The 24,804-nt window shown below is 38.3% G+C and overlaps 1 protein-coding gene across 2 annotated transcripts in view; it reads right to left on the bottom strand.

Annotated features, from left to right (window-relative positions):
* large2 (LARGE xylosyl- and glucuronyltransferase 2) overlaps positions 1-24,804 on the bottom strand; it is a 97,784-nt gene that overhangs the window by 62,263 nt on the left and 10,717 nt on the right. The gene's annotated exons all lie outside the window — the stretch shown is intronic.

Genomic DNA, 24,804 nt, shown 5'->3' with positions numbered 1-24,804 from the left:
TGCAGCAGTGCCAAGATGGCGTCTATTGAAGCATTTAAAGGTACACTTGGTGTCTAAACAGTTAAAATAATCAGTTCTAAGTGTTTTTGAACAGAATTTAATGTATTTTGGATTTTAGTTGAGGAAATTCTCAAGATGAGGAATTAATTCATGAATTAATGTTGTGAATAATTGAGGCAGTTCTGGAGACAGAGGGTGAAAAGTGGTTCCCGTGAGGTGTAATAAAAACAAGTCCAGCTTTGGTCTGCATCATTCATAATAACCTGGACCTGGTTTCCTGCAGCGATGCCTCTTGCTGGAGGTGTTAGACCTTCAGTTGCTGCTAATTAGCCAACAGGCTTCTGGACAAAAGAGAAAATATGATCGACACTAAAGGAAGATTGAGCCAAAAGCTCATTTTACACACAACTCATTAATAAAAAGGTTTAATTCCTCCAGTAAACTGATTTATTCAGTCACTGAGACCTTGAATTATTATTTTTTTTCCCAAATGTTTCCCCAAAGACGCTGTGGTTGTCTAGATAACCTCTCAATTGGTTTGATTTCCCCAGATTGTGTTCACTGGTCTGTAACTCAGGCTTGTTCGTAATAAAATCCTCCTTTTATTCATCGAAGCCTGACTAACAGAGTCTTCACTATTACATCTCACAGAGACAAATTAGAGACAAACCGATGATACCTTCAAAAGCTCCAGAGTTACAGCAAACTACCAAAAATCACAATAAGCCTCTCATTTTTATTTCACAAGACAAAGCTGGAGAGTGGCAAATAAGTTTAAATATTGAATAAAATCACCTGATTTTCTCCTCATGATGAACCAAACATAATTTACTGGATTTGAAAATGATCACAAAGACAAAAGGTTTTGGAAATGTACTGAGCTGAACAGCTGGATGCTGCTGTCCATGGTGCTGAACTGTTTTTACTCTGATGACCAAATCAAATAACAACCTTATCGGGTCTGTTAAATTTACAGAACCAACAGAACAGCTGCTTCTTAGTGGACGGCACCGTTAAGAACCAGAACCAGAACCAGAATGTCCAGTCAGAACATCTGGATCAGCAGCAGCAGCAGATGTGGAGCAAAAACTCACCAAAGAGGTCATAGTTCAGAGGTCAACGTTTAGACCTTCCACTGGTTGGTTTATGTGACAACCTTTGACTTGTGTCACATGACTCCATCAGCCAATCAAATTCCTAGATGACTTGTTTGTTGGTTTTGATGCTAACTGTGAACGTTGTCCCGTTTAACGGCCGAATTTCAACGTTTGTTACTGAATCTTGTGTTTTGTCTCTTATTTATTTGCTTTTTACTGACCAGAAGTGGAGGTTCTGTGTCCTTGTGGCTCTTATTTCCAACTACTGATTCAATTATGGGTCTTATATATTTATAACTGGGGAAATAAGATGCAGTTGCTTTAAAATATCAAAACATTTTTCATTCAGGAGCCTTAATGTTTAAAAAACATCCAGCTTTTCATAAGGAAACCTTTGCATTCATGCAAACATGTGTCCTTGGTGGTGATCATGCAGCCACTTTCTAAGCTTTAATCAGGTTTAGAAGGTAGAGTTTGTATAACTGGGTTGAATTTTTAAAAACAGCAAATTTAAAAACTTTATGTTAATTCTGTCTGAAATGGTAAAAAGTTCACTCAGTTCAGCAAAACTCCTACATTTAAACTGAATTTATCTTATTAAAGAAGATTATTAAACACATTGAACATTTCTGTTATGTAAACTCAGTGCGTCCAGTGAATTTGACCTTTGACCTGTGCCTTTAACTGATGTTGCATTTGACCAGTTCTTTTTTCAAGAACTTAGAGGATCCAAATGATACAAACTGGATCAAATATAAACGTTTGCTGAAAGGTTCCTGCACTCGGCTGCAGACATTTTTCACTGGTTGCAGCTTTCTGTCTGGATTAAATCTGTTTTCTGTTTGAGAGAATCACTTTCCGGTCAAAGTTCAGCCATAAACCTGCAGATCGGAGGGGAAGGTGGAAACCCTGCAGTGAACTTTCAACCCTGTTTTTATTATTCCTTCCACTTTGACGCAGTTCTGCTGAACTGAAGGCTGTTTATTTTTATTTCATGTTTTATGTTGTTTTTCATGGAATCTGCAAGCATGTGGTTAAAAACGAAAAGTTCAATTGTAGGATTTTTGTCATATAATCTGTGTAAAAAGTGTTTATTACATTTTCTTTAACACTAGTAAGAACAAAACAGAATCCTGGACATCAAAGATAACTTTAAAATCTTCATTAAATCAGATATTAAAGTGAAACTGACGCCCTATGAAAGCTAAGCCCCGCCCCTAAACGGGAAAGTGGGTGGAGCCAATAGCTGCTGGAGGCGTGGCCAAGGAGGGGCGTGTTTCTTTGTTTAATGATGTTCTTCTGTTTTATATTTTAATGTTTTTGAACAGATTGTTGCTGAAAATGAGAATCTGCTCTCAGTCAGCTTAACTGGTTTAATAAAGATAAATAACATAATAAAATTAAACTGCACCGTACAACCTAAAGAGGGCAGCACTGAGAGGGTTTTAGGCTAAATATTGCAGAAATTACAGAAAAATGTCAACATTTGAATAGAAATATAAAGATATCCTTTAAGCTGCCATATGTAAAAATATATTTTTACATATTTGTTAAAACTATCAGCATGATGTGACAGTAGAATATGAGATCAGTTTCCTCTAGCGTCTCTCTTTGATTCAGCTGTTATCTGAAAAAAATAACCCACTTCATCACAAACAACCAATCAGAGGCAGGAGGAGGGTCTTAGTGTTGTCAATCACCTCGTGTACATGCTGCTTACATCCCACCGCTTTCTTTATTTCGCTGGTTCATCACAGTGCAGTCTGCCGTGAATGCTAAAGCTAGTTAGCATAGCGGATAGACAGTTTTCCTGGATTAATGATTTTTTTCTCCAACAGAATGCATGTAGCAGCGCGAACACAAGCATGACTGACAGCACTAAGACCCGCCTCCTGCCTCTGATTGGTTGTTTGTTTTTTTACATTTCTGCAGATCGTTATTGTAGCTCCCCTCTGAGTTACAAACTGCAGCTTTAATGACTAATTTATGCAAATTAGCTGGTAAAAAATGATTTGAGGATTTAGTTCAACAGTAATGAGCATAACCCCCTTCTGCATTCACCATGAAAACCTGTAATAAAGATTTAAAAGTGCAGGCAGGCAGATTTGCAGTCTTTACTACACCCTCAACATAATACCTCCACCACCGTGCCTTACAGCTGGAGCAGCGCTCCCAGGTTTAAAAGCCAGTCCAGCTTCAGGTTCTGATGGATGTAAACTTTAAATGCTCCAATTCAAACATTTTTACAGTTTTATTGTGCAAAGAGCCTGAGGATGAAAACTAGTCTGAACTTTTGTTGTTGGAAAGACTGAGTTGAGACAAACGTTGGTCGGTTTCCTCAGAAACATTTAACAAACCAAAGATCGCCTCAGGACAGAAACACAGTAAATGTTTGCATTAGCCACAGCAGACACATCTGAAGACATAAAAGGAGCCCAGCTCTGCATGTTCTGAGAAATCAACCGCCAAGGCTGACAGGAGCTGAAAGGAAAAGTTCACAATGCGGCTGCAGAACCAAAGAAATGTACTTCGCTCACCAAAGCTGCTCAGAAACCAATTAAAACTTGTTGAATCTTGTTAGATGCGGCGCCTGGAGAGCTCAGATCAATAAAAACTTATTAAATAAATACACAATCACCACGCTGACAGAAGCACAATTACAAGTCAATCTGCTGTTTCTTTGTTTTCGGTCATTTATCAACGTTTTGTTTCATTTGTGGATTCCAGATGTTCGTCCAATCAGGTTTGTTTCTAATTTTCCTGGCTGAACTTTGACCTCTCTGACCTGAATAAACATGGAGGGACAGATTATTAACACGTTTTACTTTATTCAAAAGCAACTCACTACTTACGTTGTTTTTTTAAGTACATTTGACATTAATTTCAGAGATTTTCCAGGAAAAATGTGCATTTTTCAATCTTAGAAATGTTTTATTTTTCTTGGAGTTTTTGGCAGAAATTTGCTCTTTTTGGCCATAATGTGCCGTTGTAAGTAAAAGAAAAAGGATCATTTTTCTGTTTGTTTTTTATTTTCTAACATTTCTTTGGCTGCGTGATGAAAAACCTTTTGATAATTTTGACTTGTGATGAAATGTTTGGATTTTCCTGGATGTAAGAAAATCAAAAATCTCCTCAGTTCTTCTAGATAACAGCAGATAAATACTTTTCTTTTTTTAAACTGACCATTATAAGCTGTTTTATTAATCATCTAATTTTCCGAAACAAACTTCTTGGTTGAATGAAAATACTAATTAATCTGTTTGTGTCTGAAGGACGGATGCAGATTAACTGCTGAGACACAAACCAACAAATTAAAGTTTTCTCAGATTCTCCAAACTCAAATGTTTTTATCATTATAAATTTGCTGCAATTTGTGTAGATAAATAAGAAATGTTGCATTTTGCATAAACCCTGTGATTCCTCATTTCTTTTATAAAACAGTCCAATTCTGGATCAGCACTCTAAACCTCACATTAACATCCTGACTGGCACCATTTTAACACAAAAGGCCAGTTTTTACCGTGAATCTTGAACATAAATGGAAGTTAAAGAATTTTTTCTTGCGTTCAGCTGCAAGCGTCTGTTCGTTCTTGCATCAGCGTTTAACCTTACAGCTCGGATCCTCGGGGAGCCATGAGCAGAATTTAAATTTCAGCAGCTCTCCTTCAAAACTCCAAGTCAAACAGCTTCTTCCCCAAAACACGACAGCCTGGTTTTCCACCTCAACAGGTTAATGAACGGCAGTAAAGCGCAGACAGGAGGCGGTTTAGTGAGGAAAAGGTTCTGAACATGAAAAACAGACGAACCCGGATATTAATGAATCTGTGAAAAGGTCGACAGAAGAGCTGCGTCGGATCTTTTGATTTAAACATCTGAAATGTTCCTCAGCTTTTAATCGGGAGATTTTGCAGGAGAGCAGAAATAAAAGGTTGTTTAACTTCCCAGATGGCGATTCTTCAGGTTCCTGCTGTTCATCTGCTGATTTCAGAACCTTTAAGATTAAAACCCAAAACTCTGCAACTAAACCAACCCGGTTCAAGCAAACCGACTCAAAATCTCCTGGAAAATCAGCAACTTGGAGGAAAACTTCCACACATCCTAAATTTAGATAAAATAAAAAGTTCTCAAGTCAGTCTCTAACCTTTTCCTGTATGTTTTGTTTTTTTATTTTTAAAGAAAGTTTTATTAAATATAAACACCTAAAAATAACATTTTTGCACTCAACAACGTCTTGAATGTACAGCCAAAGATAAATATCTGGGCTTTGACTAGGTCAGGATTTTTCTGCTCTTCATTCTGTGGATTTACTGGGTTTTTCGTCTCTCACCATGACACCTCCACCGCCGTGCTCCACAGTTTGAATCAGGTTTCCATCCTTGCTTCCAGAAGACGGTTGAATCTAGTTTCAATCAGCATTTTCTCTTTTTTGATCAAAAATGTAAAATAAACCAGCAAATTTTCACTTTAAATATGTTGATATCTGTAGGAAACAATTAAAAGAATCAAAGAATAAAACAAAAACAAACCTGATGAAACTTCATCCCAACCCTGAAGCTAACCCCAGATGTTAGCCTGAATGCTCTCACCTCCTGTGTGTGTGTGTGTGTGTGTGTGTGTGTGTCCTGAGCAGCTCCACAAACTGACAGCAGCAGCATATGGGTTATTAGCATAGGATGTTTGTGCAGCGTCCTCACCTTGAGTTTCAGTTCTTAGAGAATCAGAGGTGAAGCAGAAACTCACTAAAAGTTGTTTTTTTTCATACATGTATAAAAAACCAGCTTGTTTCTGAATAATTTATGTCCTGCTGCTTTTCGCTTCTTTTCCTCTGTGAATCTGGATTTAAAGCTCCTCTTCATGTCTGATCCTGTCTGAGCTCTGATGATTCCCAGGAATCAGCAGCAGATAGAAAACAAACTGTTTGAATGACTTGGAGTAAAACTGTTGCTTTACATCCGCAGAAATGTTTTCTCATCATTATTTAACCAGTGTTGGACCAGAAGCCATGACGTCATCATCTGGGCTTTTACTAAATGTTAGGCGCACAGTAATCTTACCGTACGTAAACTTCTGAGTTTGATACAACCTAAAAATATTTACGAATAAATTTCAGAAACTGGTGTTCCAGAATGTATCGATAAAACTCAATAAATTATAAAAATATTGCCTCGGCACTCAATTCAATTCAGTTAATCACCAATTCAGATCCAAAAATCCATTCGATAAAATTACATAATGTTGAACCTCCAGGATTTCATGACTGTTTCTGTGATTTTGAGCAAAGATTTTGTGCAAAGTTCAAAATATTTGCGCTTCTGTATGACGGAAAATGTGACTTTTTGTTTGAATCACGGAGTATTAAAGCTAAAGCAACAGTGGAGCAGAAATGAGAAACACTGCCACCTGCAGGTGGGAGTTAGCATCACCAATATTATTTTTAAATTTTTGATCTGCATTTAAAACAAACATTACAGTTTTAAAAAGAGGTGTTAAAGTACGAAACAAATAACCAGAGAATGAATAACAGAACAAAAATAAAATAAAATAAACAAACAATAACAAGAGTAACGCTTTAAAATGGATTCATTCAGGACAGAAACAAAACGCAGAATATAAACAACTGGAGTCAAAAGAAAAACAATTAAATTGTTTAACATTTTTGTATTGTGTTTTTTCTTTAATGTTGGCAGATATTTTCTGATTTGCATTATTATTTTCCTTTTCTCTACTTTTCTTTGCCTTTTGTTAATGTAGGATTACAAACATTTTGGGTAGAATTGGGGAAGAGAGAAAAGAAAAAGAAAAGAAATAGATAAATAAATAAAATGATATGATAGAATAAAACATGAAAAATTAAATAAAGAAGCTCAACGTTTTTGTTTTTGTGGAAAATTTGCAGTAAAATCACATTAGCTTGAAAACATGCAGGAATCTGTTGATTTTGAATGAATTTCCACAGAAAACTGGAGGAAGTGATGGATGTGTTTTGGTGATTGGAGTCTAGAGGGCCACACATAAAGCTAAGGCGGGCCGGTTTTGGCCCCCAGACCTTCAGTTTGACATATGAGAGACATTTGTTTATGCCAAACCAGCAAATCAATTTTTTTCCTGAGTTTTTCTAAACTTTCTGCTGCTCACCTTGTTGATGTTTTGCTGCGGAAAGAGCCGCCGCATGCAGCAGGAACACACACATGTTCCTGCTGCGCAGCCGTGTGTGTACAGGCTGCAGCAGACCGGCACACCTTCAATATTTTATAAGCTTCCAGATGGTACCATAGAGCTTCTAATAACCGTCTTTAATCAGAGGTGTGTGTGTGTGTGTGTGTGTGTGTGTGTGTGTGTGTGTGTGTGTGTGTGTGTGGGATTCCTGCGATCAAAGAATCTGACTCAAATAGCAGGCAAACATTGAGAGCCAGACGCAGCATCAATTATTCATAAAACCCACATGAAATCAGCGACGACCACAAAATGTCGTCTTCTGTAAGAACGTCTGAAGTTTCATCAGAAGTTTCCGCAGATCGACGCCAGAACCAAAACTTTTCCTGGTAGTTTTAAGGTTTTCATTTGTTGAGCGTTTCTGCAGAATCACTGTTTCCTTCAGCAGTCGCTCTTCACCTCAGAGTTTCTGCAGATTCACTCACAGCCACCCGCTGCCAGCAGAGCAAGCTCTGCCCCGGTGGCATCAAGGCTTTAAAAGATGATCCAGAACAGAAAGTTCTCAGCTGTGAAATATAGTAAAATAGTTAGAGAGCTAACTAAACATTTATCTGAGCTAATTAAATATTTAGTTAGATAAATATTTGTCTTAGAAATTAACTATTGAATTAGCACAATAAATATATAATTAGTTATGAACTACTTTAATAAATAATACTAACTAAATATTTAGCTACATCAGATCTCATTGTTTATAAATAAATAGATAAATAAATAGATAAATATTTGGCTTGTAAACTAAATGTTTAACTTACTAAATATTTATTTTGAACCTGATATTTATGAATTAATGAATTTGTAAACTCTTTAATTGGTAAAAATGGTGAAAATATAACAGAAAAATTAACCCGTTTTGTCTCTTATTACAGGCTAAATAACCCAGATGACTGCTGCTGATGTAACTTCATAAATGTTATAATCTGACTCTGATTTTTCTGTACAACCTGAATGTTTTGCTGGGAAAAATCTCTGGATGTAGAGACCTTTGGATCTCATTACTGTCAGTTCGTGATCGTTTTCTGTTCGAGCAACATTTAAAGTTCTTCTAATTTCTAAGACGTGCCGGCCGTCCTCGCCTAAATCTGCATCAGATTATCATCCATAATCCACAGAAATGCCCCCAAAGGCCCATTAACAAGTCCAAAAAATTCCTCAAGTCAACTTTTGACTCACGCGGCTCATCTGAGAGCTTCAGTTTACAACCAGGAGGCATTCTGCATGGAAAATACGAAGACCCACATAAACAGGAAAGTGGGCCAAGCCATTGGCAGCCGTCTCCCATGTAGGCCACTGCAGCGAGCCGCGTTCGCTCCCGGTTTGATCCGAACAACGGAGTCAAACTTATTTATGCATGAATGTGACACTGTCTCAGGAGGATGCAGCCAAATACGAAATTTAATTTTCTATTAGAGCCAAAACTCTCAATATAGATGGAGAGTGATGAAGCTTTAAAGGGAATGTCTGAGTTTTACAACAGGACAAATAGAAAATTTACAACTTTTCATGGCAAATACACACAAACAGCTGATGTAGAGAGTGTTGATTTAATAAATGAATTAAATCTTTAAGACATTTTGGACAAACATCAAGATCTGAACTCACCGGCCAAAATCCTCTGTTTTATCTGCAGCTTTAAGGGCGTTGATGTTTCCTGCTGCAAACGTTTAATTTATGTCATCTGAAACATTTCACTAAACCAGAAACAAAGTCAAAATAGAAAACTGTGTTTGAGAGGCAAGGAGAGGGTTAAAACAACACGCTGAGGAAGAGAGGCAAGAAAAAACCTCAGGCATTATTATTAATCCTAATAACAGAATATTCAAATAAAAATATTTTACTGTTGTAGACAAAAAATTAACTTTTTACATGAACTTATTTACTACTGAAGCAACAATATAAAGCTTCAAATGAAACAAAAACATGAGAAACGATCCTGTGTTCATCCATCTGTCCTGATCCAGTTAGGATGTGATTAGATTCAGTTTGTTCATTTAAGATAAATATTTAACTTCATATAAAACATTCTGCCGAATTTAAGGATTTTATGGTTTCACTGCTAATTGATCTTCAAGAAAATAAAACCTGTCATGATCATAAATGTGTCAATTGCTCGTTTGTTATCCAGTTTATCATTTTGGTCAAAAAAAAAAAATCAAGAAAGCAAGAAAAGGGTTTTTTTTGTGTTTTCATGTTTCAAACTACAAAACAAACTGCCTGATTGGACTCCGCCTGTTGCTTTTGTTAAGTCAAACATTTTACATTTTCATGGGTTTGCATAAAACAACATAAAAACAGAACCAAAACAGAACCAGTGAACCATGAAACGCAGCAGCTGAACTGCAGAGGGATGAACACGGAGCCCTGCAGAACTCCAGACTGATTCATCAGTTCTCACAAAACCTGAGAGGAAACTGCAGGAGGCATGAAAGAGCAGCTTCAGCACAATGCTTTAACATTCAAATGATGCATTATGCATTCGCTTAGAGGGAATCCTGCATAAAATTATTAAAATGAATGCAAATCACCAGCAGAGAAAGTTACTTGCTATTGTTTCAGATCAGATCAGTGTTAAAATGCAGATTGTCTGCAGAAGGAAACATTGAGCATTTATTTAAGAACAGATCAGAAAAGGTGGAATCGATCCTCAACAACAGAGAAAACTGAAAATAATTTATCCAAACACATCATTTAAATAAAACATGTTTGAAATTTTATTTCCAGAAACAGCATAAAGCCGGACGAACGCAGCAATAAGAGAAACAAAGAAAGATCAGAAACATCGAACATCCCAGTTTGTTTAATTACTGCAGGACGTTTCAGGGCCACTGGAGCCTCAGAAACTCACAAGATGAAAATAATTAAAGTACAAACAGAGCGCAGCGACTCTGGGTTTACTGACGTTTGGTCTGACTGTAACATTCAGTCAAAAATAAAACTGAATAATCGGTTCTTAGAAAATAACGAAAACGCTCAGACAGAAGTTTACATCCAATCTGAACGTATTTTTATTATTTAAGCTTTTAATGATCAAATTACATCATTTTCACAGGATGGAAGGATTAAAAATCATCCAACCAACCATCCAACCAACCCACCATCCAACCCACCCACCAACCAACCCACCATCCAACCATCCAACCAACCATCCAACCAACCAACTATTCAACCATCCAACCAACCAACCCACCATCCAACCCACCATCCAACCAACCAACCAACCAACCATCCAACCCACCATCCAACCCACCATCCAACCAACCAACCAACCAACCATCCAACCCACCATCCAACCATCCAACCAACCATCCAACCAACCAACTATTCAACCATCCAACCCACCATCCAACCAACCAACCAACCATCCAACCAACCAACCCACCATCCAACCCGCCATCCAACCAACCAACCCACCATCCAACCCACCATCCAACCAACCAACCCACCATCCAACCAACCAACTATTCAACCATCCAACCCACCATCCAACCCGCCATCCAACCAACCAACCCACCATCCAACCCGCCATCCAACCAACCAACCCACCAACCAACCAACCAACCATCCAACCATCCAACCAACCAACCCACCATCCAACCAAACAGTCATCCAACCATCCAACCCACCATCCAACCATCCAACCATCCAACCCACCATCCAACCATCCAACCCACCATCCAACCAACCAACCCACCATCCAACCAAACAGTCATCCAACCAACCAACCAAGCAAGCATAATCAGTTATTGATCAGTGAAGCTAAACCAATCAGTTTTCAGTATCATCAAACCACTGTCGCAGGTTGAAACCTGTTAAATGTTTTTCTTGTTGTGAATTTTTCCCTGTGAATGTTTTGGAGCAGTGAACTGGTTCTGCTGGTCCAAATGAAGCAGGTTGAGGGATAAACAGCTCAAAGCGCTGGAGGGTTAGAAAGGTCAAAGGTTACAGAGGTCAAAGGTGACCTGCAGCAGCAGCACTGATGGGTTCATCGCAGCTGCTGTAAGCTCTCTGAAACGGGTCAGAGTTTAAAATACCCGAAAGAGAAAAGAGTCGAGCAGGAAAACCGAAATACAGAAAGATCAGAGGAACGTTGACGTGTCTGCAGCATCAGTGGACAGGAGCCTCATCGGGTCATTACTGATCAGAATATACATTTAACATCAACATAAATAAGAACGGATGGATGATGGATGGATGGATGATGATCCTGTCATGGCTCCTCCGTCGTTCTTCTTCTTCTGTGTTTTTGTGTTTTTTGTATTTCGGACTTTAAAGGTTTTTCTGGTGGCAGATGAAACTGGCAGATTTAACGAGACGCAGTTTTACTGCAGCGTGAGGCGCCATCTGCCTCCATCTGCTCTCACATTCCTCAACACCTACTCACTCATACAACCTTGGACATATAAAACACACACACACTCCCACTGCACACACACTCAGCGCTATACACTATACATGAGGAAAACAGAAACACTAAACCTCGTCTTTTCTAATCACACCAATGCAGTTCCGTCTGACAGATGAAATCTAGAACTGCGTTTTAGAGCCTCTGCAGATGGAATAATAGGAGGAGAAAATTTTCACCAGAAAACTTAGAAATGTTGAAATTAACCGCCACAATTTCTAATATAGTTAAGGGAAAAAAGAAGTGTATTTCTGCCTCAAGAGAAATATTTGGCTATAAAACTCAACATGTACAAGAAAATAATTAGAAATTTTTAGATTAATCTTTGAAGTTTACTAGTAAAAATGAGGGAGTTCCTGAGAACTAAAAGAAAAAAAAAATGCAAGAAAAAACTCAGAAATGTTGAGTTTAATTTGAGAAATTTTCTAGAAAAATTTACTTGGAAATTTCTATTTTTGAATATCAGTGGAGCTCATTTTTCGTTCATTAGTTTCTTAAATAGCTTTAAAAACATTTATCGCCTTTAAGTTGATTTTTCTTAATAAATGGTGGTAATTTATTTTTTTTGTTCCCCACCAGGGGGTCCTTTTTGTGGGCTCTAGTGTCCCTTATACCACAGCAGGCAGACAGGAAAGGAGGAAGGAGAGGGGGGAAGACACGCGACAAGCGTCGCCGGGTCCGGGAATCGAACCCGCGACGGCCGCGTTGAGGACTGAAGGCCTCCAAACGCTGGGCGCGCTACCCTCTACGCCACCGGAGCACGCCACCGGAGCACGCCACCGGAGCACGCCACCGGAGCACGCCACCGGAGCACGCCACCGGAGCATGCCCCAAATGGTGGTAATTTGTGGTAATTCTCTTGCCTGTTTCTTAATCTTTCAGTTGAATAAAGTTCTGCGTCTGTGTTGAATTTTTGGTTATTGACAGATAATTATTCAAGCAGTTAGACATTTATATTCATGCTCTTATTTTGAAGTGACTGGAGTCTGTTTAGCAGCAGTTCTGTTTCCTCTCCTGAATTTTCTCAGGTGTATTTTGGATAAACAAACGATGCCATAGTTAATCCTGTACCCAGAATGCATTGCAAACAGTTTAAAATCTTGTCATGTCCTGCGTGTTTCTGACTGAATCCCTTCTCTGACTAATAAACCAAAATTAGCAACATTGTTAGCAACACCTAATCGCTCAGGGGGGGCTGCAATAACAAATCTGACCCTGTTGATGGCGATATACTACGTAGTAGGAAATGTTTCACTGACACATGGTGGGGCATCAACATGGTTGAATTTAGCATGTTAGCATGTTGGTGTAGCGCTTTAATGTTGGCAGAACTATTGCTTAAGATTAGTGCTTTAGGGTTAGCACAGCTAGCTTCTTAGCTAGCTGTTTCCACCACTTTGTTTTCAGCCTTGATGATGTTTCCCCATTGGTTTTTGTCACTCAGGCTGCCTCCCATTGGCTACATCAACAAGATGATGAGAAAAGGGACAGAGCTACATTTCAAAATAAAAGCATGCAAGCAACACCTACAGTTTCATGGCGCCTCATGAGGCTGACTAACGCTGGTCCTGGTGGTCGTAAATAAATAAAAGTAATAAAGTATAAGAGCTGCTCAGTGAGACGTTGTGTTGTGTTTATCCTGATGTAGAGAAACTGTGAGATGTTCATTGTGGCACTGAGCCATTAGAGGCCGGCGTAAACAAAGAGCTATAAATCACTGATGGTATCAGGCGGCAGGCCGGAGGAAAGTGGCCTGGACGCCGCGGTCAGCGCCGGAGGAAGACGAGTGTTAGGATGAGATAATAACACATCAGGTTTTACTCCTCCATTTAAACACAACTTTTATTCTTTAAACAGCTTCTTGGTCAGAGAACAAAATAAATAAAATAAAGAAATCAGTTGAGTAACACAGACCGCGGTTACCATGGTTACAGTCCTGCACACAGTTATTGTCTTGTTTACTGGGTCAGAAAATCCTGGTCTGGATCTGCTTTCCGAGGGTGAATCTGTGCATGACTGCAGTGAAATGAATCTGCATTAAACTGTATTAACGTTAATAATCAGCCTCAGATTCTAAATCAACCAAAATCAGCCTGAAAATTAGTTAATTACATTTCCCACAATTCCCAGGTTTCAGCAAGTGAATTTAAGACTTTTTAAGACCTTTTAAATGTCACTTTGAATTAAAGTTATGACTTCAATTCTAGGCCACGGTTGGGGGAACTTGCTGAATTGCAACTAAGCTTCATAAAACCTGTGAACCTGCCGTTGTACACAGGATTTCTGAGTTATCGACTTTCAGCTGAAACTTCCTCCAGTCACAGAATGCAATGAGGATGTTTACATGCGACTCAAAGTTTTGAAAAGTCCAGCGAGAAAAACTACATTCTGCCACAAGAAAATTTTATCAACAGTTTTAGATGAAATGTGAGACGTTGAGACATCCAGGCTCAGTCAACTGTTTCTACACGTCACCGATTAACAAGCAGCTAAAAATAAACTCATCCTCAAGAAAAGAAGGGAAGAAGTTTTAATGTTATGATGGAATCAGTGTAAATTAAAAACACTGAGTTTTTTCACATTCCACTCTAACAGAGATGCTGCAGGTTAAAACCTCCTGAACAAACTGATTAACTATTATTATCCTCTGTCGTCGTGTTTGTTTCTACTGAACACATTTTGTAAAGCAGAAAGTCAATAATCTTAAATAACGTCTAAGGGCAACAAAATGCAGTTTTATCATCATGATGGGAAACATATTTGGTTCTTTTGAACTTCGTTCCCTTTTGCAAAGAGGCTTTTCATTATTTAAAGCATGTTTTTAATATTTGATGGTGAACCACAGTGAGGTGGACGGTCCTGCATGTTTTAACGTGTCTCTGCTGCAGCACATTAAAACGACAGAAATAATAATATAACTAATAATTATATAATAATGTAATATTCAGCTGTGAAAACACTAAAAATGCATCTCAGGTCTAAAATAGTTTTAGACCTTTTTTCATCACAAAGGCAGTAAAATATCATGTTAAAGTTGATTTTCTGTAATTAAACGTTTTTTTACTGTCAGTCTGCTGAAATGTATCTGGAGATCCGATTATTTATTCACACCAAAACTCAGGATCCAGACGGTGTGCAGCTCTGTGTTTAGAGAAAAGGCCATTGAACCCAGGATTCATGTCAACATGAAGTTAAAATCTGCCTCCGACTCCATGAGCTTTTGGTTTCTAACAAACTAAACCGTTCAGTCTGTTAACATCAACACAGGAAGTAGATTCTGTTCTGATCCAGTAGAAAACATGCAGAATTTAATCATGCCATTATTTGGCTTTTGGGTTTTAAATGATCTAAGAAGTGAACCGATCAGACTTTCAGAACCTGTGGAGAGTTGGAACTTTAATAAAAGACGGCCGGCGTTTGTTTATTAGTTTGTTTAAACGAATCGCTCCAAAGCTGATTTGAAACCGAGACAATCGCCTCCTAATGGTCTCCAGGATTGTTCTGATTGTTTTGTTCACATCAACACAAATAAACTGCGCCAAGGAGGGAAACAAATCAGAGTTCATTTTGAACAAAGTAAACATTTGTGAAAACACACTGAGGTCCGACGGACTCGTCTGACCAGAGACCCAGATCATCTGCAGCTCTGTGGTTCTTCCTCTCTGCTCTGAGTCAAACCAACTAAAACTCATCCTGTTTTCCAGAACGAGGAGGAACTCTTCAGGCGTTATGGACAAACATGTAAAGTTAATGATTCTTTCCTGCTTTAGCAGCCAGTTGGCGTTAGCAGCCCTTCTACTCTTCTGTAGGAATATTTAACAGTCTAATAAGTCACTAAATGCTCTCCTGTCTCCATATTAAAGCTGATACAAAGGGACTCAGAGGATGTGTAATTTTTAGGAACTGGTCCTGATGTGAAGCTCTGCCACTTCTCTTGCTGTTTTTCTCTCTCCAACAGTCCTAATACGTCGTCAGACTTTTAAGTAAAGATTTAAAATTGATTAAACAACTTTTTTTTTTCACAATCTGCCAATGGAATAAGCACTTTTTCATCAACTTTAAGAAGTTATTGATGTAGAACAAGCTCCTGTTTTTCAAGTGTACAAAGATATTTACACAAAGAAAATAACTAAGCAAAATGTAGAGAAAAAGGTTTAAGATGTTTAATTGTGACGGTGAGAGAATCTTGCTGTCTGCAGATCCTGACGGCAGAACTTTATCCTCCACTATAGGTCACTAATGGGAAGAGTGCAGCGGTTTAAAATGCTTCTTAATGGACAGCAGGCGAGCAGCAGGGCAGAAGTTACAGCTTTCTACAGAAACTGAGGTGGATGGAGGACGAGAGCGACAGCCGGCGGTAGATAAGTTAAAGTTCACGGTTTTATTCCTAAATGCTCAAGTTTAACCGTAAATATACCAGAAAATACGCAGAATAACCACAAACTCACAGTGTTGGTGCGTAAAGTGCAAGTTATTAAAAAAGATTCCCTAAACGCTGCAGTCAAAAAACCCAATACAAGAACTGCAGAGAAATATATAATATTAAAATGCAAAGTGAATAAGTTTCAAGGGGAATTTTCATTTAAGAGAAAAAAAAAAATCTATATTCATAAAAACTCCCTGCTGTGGAGTCGAAGCGAATGCATAAACAGAACTGTGCTTTCCTCTGAATTTCTGCTTTAATTTGATAATATTATTAGGATTGTTGTTTCTTTCCAGAATCTGATTCAGTCAGAGACTCAAATACATCCTGCCAAGAAAAATGGGCAAAAAATTCAGTTTATAGACGTGAAAATCCAAAAAGACCTGCAGCAGGAGAGAAGAGCTGAATACAAACACGCAGCGCAGCTTTCAGAGAATTTGTTTAAAAACTAGATGGATAAACGTACTTTCTGTCAGACTGCAGGTTTAACATCGGTACACTGCAAAAACTAAACCTTACCAAGTGTTTTGTTTAGTTTCAAGAGCAAATATGTTGATGAAATAAGACAAAACTAACTTATAGGTAACTTTTCAGCAAGACACAGGAAAAATGTATGGAAGCCCATTCCTGCCATGAAAGAAAAAATAAAATCCCAACAAAAAGTCAGAATTGTGACTTTTGTGTCATAATTATGAGATCCAAAGACAGAACTATGGGATATAAAGTGATAATTTCAACATTCTGAAAGGTTTTTTTTATTTTATTGCAGATAGCATGCTGTCTGAGATATACACAGCGTTCCATTTGATCTGTCTAATATAGAATATTTAAAAGGCATCTCACAACCATGACTTTGAATCTTATAATTATAATTTTCTATCTCATAATTATGACTTTGAACATTTAAATTATGTCTTCTTGTTTGGCTTTTATTTTTTCCTTCATGGCAGGAATGGGCTTCCATAAAATATCCCATTATAAGTGGAACTGGTCATTTAAAACAAAATCAATATTAAGGAATTATGGCTTAAAACAAGCTCCTATTTCTTGCTGAAAAGTTACTTCTGAATTGTTTTTGTCTTTTTTTGAGTGTACTGAGATATTTCCACTAGAAACTGAACCAAATTTTAGTACGTTTTTGTGTTTTTGGAGTGTATGAACTGTTCAAGCTTTGCCCTCCAAAACTGTTTGACCAGTTCAATTAGGATCAATGGTAAAAAGTTAATGACGCTAACAATCATGAGCTTCAATAAATGTTGCTGCCAAATCTTAATGAAGTGTGTGAAATTGCTTTAATGTAGAAAGATGCTGTAAAAAGCACAAGAAGATAAATGTTGCATTATGTGCAGAACTGTTCAGACTCAGAGTGAAGTAGTGATCATGATCTGTTCAAATTATTCTGCTTGGTTTCGTTTCGATGCTTTCAGCTCCACAGAGAATCCAAACGATGTTCTTCAGCAGGAGATTTAAGGCTAAAATAAATAAATAAAGATATAAATCTTTATTGTCATTGTCACAAGAGCAACGAAATTTAAAAAGTGCCATCAGTCAGTGCATATGCTTAAAAAATAACTCTCTCAATTTACACACAATGTAAGAAATAAATAACAAATAACTGATAAAAAAACTAATAAATATGAATAGCCACATTCTCACACATGATGGTTGTTTTTGTTTGCATTTAGTTTTGTTATTGCTGTAGGTTAAAACTGTCTGCTAAATAATACACTGAATTTATTTAATTACATAGAAATATGTATTGAATGTTGTGTAGTTATATGATGGTGAACATTTGAAACATGAGGGTAAAAAGCCAACGATTACACAAAATGAAGTTAAATTACATTACAGAGACATATTATACAAAATTCTATTTTTTTTTTATGTTTTTATTTTACTTCCATTTGTTTCTCAGCTTCTAAAAGCAGCTTAAAAAACATCTGGACATTTTGTGTTCATGATTTTAGGTGTCTAAAAAGAAGCAGTTTTAAAATCGTCTCAATTTTTGAGTCACATTCTACAAGCGAGCCGTTACCTAGCAACCCCAGTGGAGTTCCGCCCGTTACCTAGCAACAGAAGCTGAGTTCCAGCAGCAGATTATTTGGATTTAAAGTGACAGATCATTCTGATAGGAGGTCAAAATAGGCAGAAGTCACCAAACTGAAAACTCATTCTCTAAGAATGAGTTTCAAATGAAAGTGTTTTGTATAGATCTATAGATCTATAGATCTATTCTGACAAGAAATCATAACACGTCTCCCTTAAAGGGGCAACAACACACTAGATAATTCTAACATTTTTAACGGACTAGTTTGTTTATATGAATATATTGTGTTTTTACAAGAGAGGAAAGTTTACACTCATGGTATCAATCTGATGTGGGAAGAAACTGTCTCCATGGCAACTGGTTTCTGCTAGTAGTCCTCTAGCGCTGGTCTGAAGGTAAAAATGTAAACATTTTGCGTCCAGCATGTGTGGGGTCTGCAAATATTTTAGTTTCCCTTCTTTTTTAGTTTTACTAATTAAATCTCCATTTTCCTCTCATTTTAAACAGATGATTTACTAAAAGTGAGATTAGAAAAGGTTCAGTTTGTTCCTGGTTTCTTTGTAAATAAAAAAGCAAATTTTATTTGCTCCAATCCGTAAAGTGTTACTAACATTTACAAAATCATACATTTTTGTTTCATTGTGAATGGTTGTGATTTAAATAGAAAGTGAGAGTTTAATATAAATCTGTCTGTTTTTGTCACGTCGGTTTCAAAATGATGACAGTAATAAAAAGCTGAGGACAGATGGAACCTGCGTTTTGTGTAAAGATGAGCAGTGGAGAAGTCTGGCTGCAGCACAACATGAAGGAGGAGAAGAAAACCCGTCAGCAGCTTCCCACACAGAGAGAGGGAGAGAGAGAGAGAGAGAGAGAAAAAGAGAGAGACAGAGAGAGAGAAGGAGGGGGAGAACTGGAATAAAATCCGACTGAAGCCAAAAATAAAGTAGCTGAGAAGCTGCAGGTCAGCCTGCAGTCGTGTTTAAATGGACCACACGGAAATATTCTAAATTATCTAATTTATATTTAACATTCTGCTTTTTACAGTGAAGCTTTCTCTTCTTCAGGAAGCAAAGAACTGAATTAATCGATTACTAAATTAGTTGACGATTGTTTCAATAATCGATTGATCCGATTAATCGCTTCAGAACCAGCCAACATCAGATTTAGATTTTTACTCATCAATTTTATTCTGGGATGAATTTAGAAATATTTGTGATATTTGAGTTCATGTATGACAGGGAATGATTAGATTTAGAAATCACCCTCCTCTTCAACTGTCCAGCTCTAAACGTGAAAATAAAAACAACTTTCAACCAGCAGCGCAGATGGGGACATGTTGCTCCAAAATAAAAAAGAAAATTAGAATACAATTCTTTATAAAACACACAATAACGGCCAAAACTGATACATAACACACTAACAAACAACAATAAACAACATGAGCCAGATAATTCAACATGAACAACAACTTCCATCCAGAAATGAAAGATATTCCCCTCAGCAGCGCAGAACGACACCGCCAGGGAAAAACTACCAGGGCTACAGAAGCCCAAGAGGGACAAAGGAGGCAAAGTGCAGAAAGGTGATTCCTGCAGGCAAAAATAACAAAACGGCAAATAAAAACAACTGAACGACATAAAAATTTACAAATATTAAATATAAAATGAATTAGAAATAATAACTTTTAAAACTACATTTGTAAATCTGTTGCAATAGTTATGAACTTTATGATTCACTACTTTATTTAGTGGGTGTGAAGGTTTCTGCAGTGAGTGGAGAAACGTATTAACTCCAGATTTAACATGTATTAACTTGATCCAGCTCCGTCTGTGTTTTATGGTTCCCTCTGATGAAGACAGCCTCCGTCTCTCTCTCGGCTGTTTTGGGTCTTGATTTGTGACGCCGGACTTTGAAAAGGCCAAACTCATCAGCGGGTCTCCGGAGGACGAGGCGCAGACAGGCGCTGGAATTGGTTCCTGCTTTAAAAGTCCAATCCCAAAGCTATGAATCTCAAACAGGCCGGGAGGAAAATCTCAGGGTCTCAATCCCAGCGCAGCCTGTCCAGCCGGAGAACAGCTTCACTAAGTGATTCCTCTGACTGTTCAGTCCGTATCGGCGTCTCACCTTTGCGGTCAGCAGGGCTCCAGGATCCGTCGCTCCGGCGGCGGCCATTACACGGGAATCAGCTCCCGGTGTGGCGGAAGGTCGCTCACTGATTAAAGTTATTTGAGAAGAACCTCGCTGCAGCAGACAGAAAGCGGCGGGACGGACCGCTGTCAGCCTCGTGCCTTAATTGGAAATGGGACCATTGCACTCCGGAAGTGAAGGGGGCGCTGTTTCCTATATTATCCCAGGAGGCCGAGCTCTGGGAAGATGGCGGACAGGTTAGTCAGGTTGTGACTTTATCCACAACATAGAAGCACAATTTATGCTGTTATGGGACGATTCTTACTTGGCCTCACTAAAAGCTCAACAGTTCAGAGTTTCTCATAAATCCTTTATTGTCGCTAAATATCATTTTCATTGCTCAGGTAGGGTAAGTCATGCGTCGCTGCATTTTACAATGAAGTTAAGTTTTATACTATCGAGTATCAAAGACAAAAAATAGCTACTAAAACAACTGAAATCTGTTTTGCCTTGAATGAACAGTTGGCAACTGAAGCCCTTTAGCTTTTTCTTTCTCTTGAATATGTTTATCTGTATTTGTTTTTTCTTGATGCAGAACAAATGTTTCACTCTGTTGTTATACAGTGTGTCTGTAAAGAAAGTTTTTTTAAAAAGCATCCTCTTTTGTTTTGCAAAAGAACCACAGGAAGCTGCAAACAGAAAATGAGCAGCTACAGAAAACCGTGGAAAGCCTCAAGATTAAACTGGAGCGTCTGAACAGAACTGACAACGAAAGCAGCTGGCAAGCAGACAATAAGATTCTGGTAAATTCTAATGAGTACTACAAAAAACAGATAAAGAAACTTCATTTGGATCTGGATGAATCAAGAGAACGATACAGTAACTAAGATGTGATTATGACGTCATCGTAAGCCTAAACGTGACACTGGAAGAGAAAACTCTGAGAAAACATATAGAGGACAGTTTGAGAGAAAAGACAGAAAAACTGGACTGGCTAGAAAAGGAAAATCAAGAGTTGAATAAAGAGATTGTTGCTCTGAAGCTAAAGCACGAAAGAATAAAATCCAGGGTGGCTCAAAAGACTGATGATGTCCCACAAAGAGAAGAGAGCGTCATCCTGGAAGAGACGCCAAAACCGACGATGATTCAGAGAATCGGGTGAATATTTATTGATACGTATCAGTCGGGGACATTGAGGTATTGGGTGCCACCCTGGATTTTTTAATTACAGAACAAGCGATGCCATTTTGACATAAGGGTTTCTATATAGTCTCTATTGTTCACTCATTTATGTCACTGAAGCCTGATCCTGATGCTGTGATGTGTTATATTCAGTATCTGGGTTAAGGTGTAGATTAAGTTTAGACTGAGGTTAGTTTTGTGTTCTGGTATTGTCAAGGTTTGGGGTCGTCTAATGTTCTGTTCACACCAAACGCATCTGGTTCACAGTCAAAGTCTAAGTGGAGGCGGGTTGAAGGTCACTGAGCGTTTGAATTGTTTGAATTGTTTGAATCAGGGGTTTTCAAAGTATGAAAGGGTGAGCCCCCCTCCAAGGAGCACAATGCCTGCTGCGCCTCCCCCCCCCCCCCCCCCCGACGGTGGTGGGTGGGGGGGGTTGTAAAAACTCCGCCTTCAGCCCCCGCTCTGGCCAAAACCAGTGATGGCATAGTTACTTTGAAAAGGTAACTTTAATCGGACTACTGATTACTCCTTGAAAAAGTAACTTAGTTATATTACTGACTACTTGACTTGGAAAGTAACTAAGTTACATTAAAAGTAACTGTTTAGTTACTTTCAGCAGCTGCTAACAACAACGCTCCACCTCCTGTGAAAATCACATTGATCTTTGTCAATACTTAATTGTAAGCTATTTTATAATGGTAACATCAACAATGTGTCTCCACTGATAAGGTTGAACTGAAGAGGAGATTGTACAAAAAAACAGTACAAAAAATAAAAAACGTGAGTAATTTGTGTGGTCCTCTGTTGTCTGGAAAACTCTAAGAAGGATTTTAAAGCCCCCCTCCCCCCAGCCTCCAGGTTCTGCGTTACGGCCCTGCGTTTGGTGTCACAGCACAGAGCTCCTCCTGCAGCTCCACAGCTCAGATGGCTGCACAGATTTGTGACACTTATCTTAGTATTAATAATTAGAATTAAGTTGCCATTATAACTATTGGAAACTACGGACACGTTCATTCGTGGCTGTTTTCACGTTTATTGCGCTGTTCATATTGGTCTCGATGTTTGCAGTTTTCTGGAGCGCAACGCGAAGCTCGACGTCATTCAGAGGTAATATATTAACTTGACATTAACAAAGACACAGCGGGACGGATCATCCGGGAAATGATGAACAGGGAGAGACTGACTAAAACTACCTTAATGACGGACAAATTCTGGGATTTATTATGAGTCTCTGCTTATTTCCAAGCCCAAATGAGCAACTTCACGTTTAAAAACGAGCCCAAAAAGGCGCAACCAGCAACTCGTTAAATTTTCAAACGACTTTAAAAAAAAATGAAGCCCAAAGCCGCTTATAATAATCGGACTTGTCGACAGAAACTCAAAATAGTTCCAGTTTTTCCACCAACAAAATGCGCATCTCCCTCCATTGTTTACATTTCTGTCGCATAGAGACGTCGGTCACTTGACAAGACGAGTAGAGGAAATACGATTAAATAACAAAATAAGATAGTAACGCAAAAATGATTTTGATAAGTAACTGTAGTCTGACTCCTGGATTTGAAATAGCAACGCGTTAGATAACTGGTTACTGAAAAAAGTGGTCCGACGTCAGTAACGTTACTGACATCACTGGCCAAAACATCCTCTAAGGGGGGAAACATTTCCACTGATCCCCACTCCACACACGCACCCCACAGTACCAACTTTTTCCTAAATCCACAGAGTTGATCGTGTGCGTAAAAGACGTTTCTCTCACATCAGTAGACAGCAAGCAGATAGCTTTTCCGGTTTATTTTTTCCCTGGCACCGCGCCTCCCCTAAAGTGCTCTGGCGCCCCCCAGGGGAGGCGCGCCTCACACTTTGAAAACCGCCGGTTTGAATCATTTGAATTGTTTGGAGCGTCCAACTGAAAGCAACAGAGCTGTTACCTGTTACCACAAAGTTACTGGTATGACTTTCATATCTGTATTGATACATTTCAAGCTGAAAAACAGAGATTGCTAATAATTTCCTTGCCAAAATAATAATTTCTAGATTTTCTAATATTACTAGAATAAAGTTGCACAGCAATAAAGTTGTAATATAAAAATAAAGTTGCAAAATAAACAGAAAAACGTTGTAACATTGTGCATGAATAAAGCTGCATAAATGCAAGAATAATGTCATTATGGTACCAAAAAAAGTTACAATATTACAACAGTGAAGGTATAATATGGGAATAAAGTGAGAAAAAAGTTTTTCTTGTGATTTTCTCCTGCTCACATCCCAGATGGTGGTTATTGTTAATATTAAATTAAAAAATCTTCTGTTTCTTCCTCTAATAATTCAGCTCCTCCCAGTCAGTTTATTATAAATTAAATATGTTAAACGTGCCGACAGGATTCAGATCCAGACCGTTTTCCACTCCCTCCATCCAGGATCCAGATTTATTGGATCATCACTGAGCTGGTGCTGCTGGCGCCAACGAGGGGCGAGTCAGAACCAGTACCTGGTTTTCTGTGTTTTCACACATGAACAGCTCATTGGGTGGAAATCGAGCAGCGCAGAAATCATTTAGGAATTCAACCAGCTGATAATGTCTGCAGCCAGTCCAACAATTAGAAATCGTTATTCATTTGCTGGCTCAACAGCTCACTGCACAGAATCAGAGGGCTCAGAAAATAAAGCGATAATGAGGAGATTATTCTGCGCTCCGAAATATTCTGGGATTTCACCTCCTTCCTTATCAAACCTCCAAACAGCAGCAGAGGTTCAGACATTTTATCAGGAAATTAAAAAACTTTTAAAAGAAGATCTGCAGCTCTGACAAAATCTTTCCAGCATCTAGAAGAAGTTAAACTGTTAAACTTCAGACTCTAAGAGTCTGATACAACCAGACTGAACACATGAGAACCAATATCTTTTACAAACAGCAGCAGCTAAAAACCAACAACAACAGAAGGAAGGAGAGATTTTTGTTTCCTCATCAGGAGCTAAACATGAACATTCCCACTAGCCAGGTTTATTCTTAGAGCACATTTTCAGAAGCAACGCATTTCAACCTGCTTTACATCAGAGAAACATCCTACAGTCAGCCACCAAATGAAAGAGAAATTAACATAATCAAATAATCAATAATCAAAATCCAGTAAATCAAATCAATCGAATCCTGGAAATGTTTCTCAGGTGAGAGAAGGCCGAGTTTGGAACCGTCTTTATGTGGCTCTGAATGTTCAGGTCAGAGGTCAGCCTGATCTCTAGTTTCTATCTGTAATAACTGAAGCTGTGCGTTCACTCTATAACTCTAGATCTATAACTGTAGATCTATAACTCT

Source organism: Gambusia affinis, linkage group LG02 (genome assembly GCF_019740435.1).
Source record: "Gambusia affinis linkage group LG02, SWU_Gaff_1.0, whole genome shotgun sequence".
NCBI classification, from domain to species: Eukaryota; Metazoa; Chordata; class Actinopteri; order Cyprinodontiformes; family Poeciliidae; genus Gambusia; species Gambusia affinis.
The sequence above is the reverse complement of the archived record's forward strand: the minus strand, read 5'-3'. Positions and strand labels throughout refer to the sequence as shown.